The following is a 3,006-nucleotide window of genomic DNA, read 5'->3' as shown; positions in this document are numbered from 1 at the left end:
GTACGAAGTGGAGTTGGATCTTTATGCTCTTCCAAGTTATTAAAATCCAGGGCTTTGGAGCGGCCACGCACGCATGCATCTCATTCTCATGCATGCAAGGTTAATCAAAAAAGGAAGCAACACGTACAAGACACACTCCCTCGGTCCGAAATATTCGTCTGATAAATGGATGTATCTAGACATATTTTAGTTTTAGATACATTCATTTTTATCAATTTCTTAGACAAGTATTTTCGAACGAAGGAAGTATTATCCATAGAAGAGGAGACCAGCAAGCTAGTGTTAGCCCCTGCAGAGTCCAGATCAGCTCTCCGCACTCACATTGCACGATCAATAAAATCGACCACACATAAGTAAGGACTAGCAAAAGGCCCCGTGTGTTGCAACGGGAACATAAAACTCCCCCTCCATACCTCGTTCAGGTCCTCAATGTAACCATGTCGATGCTCTCCATCTTCTTGGGCTAGGCATAGTGTTAAAGCTTGATGCTCCTTCTTGACTGTTCTTGTGGTATTCAATAGTTTAACTGTTGTGATACACTACTAAATTTACCTAGTCAATTACTCATGCACTGCTGCAGAACGAAAAAAATGGATATTGAGTTTAGATTTGGTTCCGAATAATATTGTAGAATCACAAAAATGTCTTGTTCCGGGGTTTGTGTTTTCGTTGAGGGAGTCGTTGTGGTCGTACAAGCAATCGACATCCGCATAGGCAATGTCGTCTCTGACGCATAGCATGGTCGAGTCCGGTGAGTCGCCACTGCAGGTACTTGGCATGAGAGAGAGAGAGAGAGAGAGAGAGAGAGAGAGAGAGAGAGAGAGAGAGAGAGAGAGAGAGAGAGAGAGATTGATTTTTCTTCGCCGCACCTGTGCTTGTAAATAAGCTGCCAAACCATGACTTCTCACTGTTATGAAAAAAATAGTAAACGTGCCCCATGCCTTAGGGACATAAATATTTGAAGTGATGATGAATCATTCTATGTAGATGTTCGTTAGTTGTTAGAATGATATAATAATTCAGATCCAAATAAAGTTACTACTACTGTACTTCGGACAAATCAGCCGACCTACCGGTAAATTCATTCAGTAAACCTCAGAATTCAGACTTAACAAGGATCTAAGGTATAGTATTATGAAATATAGGAAGTTGCCCAGAGAATAAATCATTCAGCACTCACAATCGCTCGGACTAAACCGCAGCTTGATAATGCAACCCACAATATTGTGCATGAGCAATCAACCAATCTGCCACATACAATACAGATTAGCACAGAAGAGAGCCGCGCTACACGATCTACCACATACAACCCAGATTAGCACAGAAAAGAGCCGCACTACACCATGAGCTCCTGTTAAAAATACCAAAATATAAGAAATATTCAAGGGTCCAAGTTCACTGCGATTTTTACCTTGTGCAGACTGAACCTTGTCATACCGGCTTCATGCACATGAATCAGCCTGCCTTTCTCTCAACCAATGTGGCTGCACTCGCGCTTGTGCATAGCCGGACTGGTACACAGCAATCTGAGTCGTTCAGATTCAGCTCGTCTGTGTAGAGATGCACTACTTATACTCTTCTCGTAGAGGCTGGCTTGATTGATATCTCATCACATTGCAAAAGAGTTACTTTTGATTTCCTCCACCGAAGAACTCAAGCACAAAAGAACCAAAGCATTCAAACATTTGTGAGAGAATTTCCAAAAACCAAATCCACCACACCTATAGGAGTAGCGACAGTTTGTTGCCTAGACGGTGGCTTCAATCTTACTATTATATGATTTTATAAGGTCTTGTGTGAATAATTAATAAAGTGCAGAGGTCGGGGGTCCTCCTTCATTTCTAAAAAAAATCCACCACACCACGAGCTAACAACCTTCGCCTTTCAGAATTCCAGTCAGATAAAAATAAAATTGAAAACAATCAGGACTGCATCTTGTGGTTTTGTTTATTGAAAGAACTCAAGAACAGGAAGAACTTCTGCACTAAGAACCCCCCAATTCTGTTCAATAGTAAATTCAACCAAATAAACTCATGAATGAAGATCTAATGAGGTAGAATGGAACCTCGCATGTGAAGATTCATACTCGCGCATCATAGATTTAACAACATGGAGAGAGGTGAGGAGAAGAAACGGCGAGACCGCAATAAGACAACCACGCTGCCACCGGTGGAGCCCACGCTCGTCCAGTGTCCGACCATTGGTGCCGCCGTGCTGTAGTTGGAAGAGAAGGCATGCGTTGGGGAGAGGAAGAGGTGGCGTCGGCAGCCAGGGAAAGAGGAAAACTGGAGTGGGAGTCGCTACCGTTGCGGCTGCCGGAGCCCACGATCTGCATGGCGTTATCGCTCTGGGCACAGATCGAGGCGGACGACCACCTCCTCGGCTCCTCCCATGCTTCCTGCCAGGCGTCTCCCGCCCACCTCCTTCGACTTCCTCTAGGGATTCTCGCTCTACACGGGCGATCGGCGCATGTGCGTGCGTGTGATCTATCGTGTGGGCGGGGGCTCTGCATCTTATATATTGATCAATTGCAAGACGCTGGGCATGGTCAAGCTGGAGTTTGACTATGTTGTTTTTTTAGGTTAGGAGTCTGATTCTGTTACGTAATAGGTTTTGATTGTACTTACATGGAAGGGGTGACATCTCCAATTAAACAAAACGTGTGTCATATGAAACGTTATTTACTTAGCAGTTGTCAATAAAAAAATCTCCTTTTGAATCTCAGCCATCAATTGTTATGGTTGATATAAAATCAACGGATATAAAAGCGTGACGTATGGAGAACTATGAAAGCCTCCGTCTTTTAATATTAGGTAAAGAAAACAAAAAGGAAAGAATAAACATCGCAACACGGACGGACGACATTTTTTGCTGATCATCTCCAAAAAGGAACCTGATTTTCTTCAGCTGTTCTTTCAACAGGACCAGCAACGCACAACCAGCAGCAGAAAGGAGGAAGGAATTAAGGGACGACGACAGCGCTTGCCAAAAGTTCGGCGGTCGCCG

This window comes from Triticum dicoccoides, chromosome 7A, assembly GCF_002162155.2.
Source record: "Triticum dicoccoides isolate Atlit2015 ecotype Zavitan chromosome 7A, WEW_v2.0, whole genome shotgun sequence".
Lineage (NCBI taxonomy): Eukaryota > Viridiplantae > Streptophyta > Magnoliopsida > Poales > Poaceae > Triticum > Triticum dicoccoides.
The sequence above is the reverse complement of the archived record's forward strand: the minus strand, read 5'-3'. Positions refer to the sequence as shown.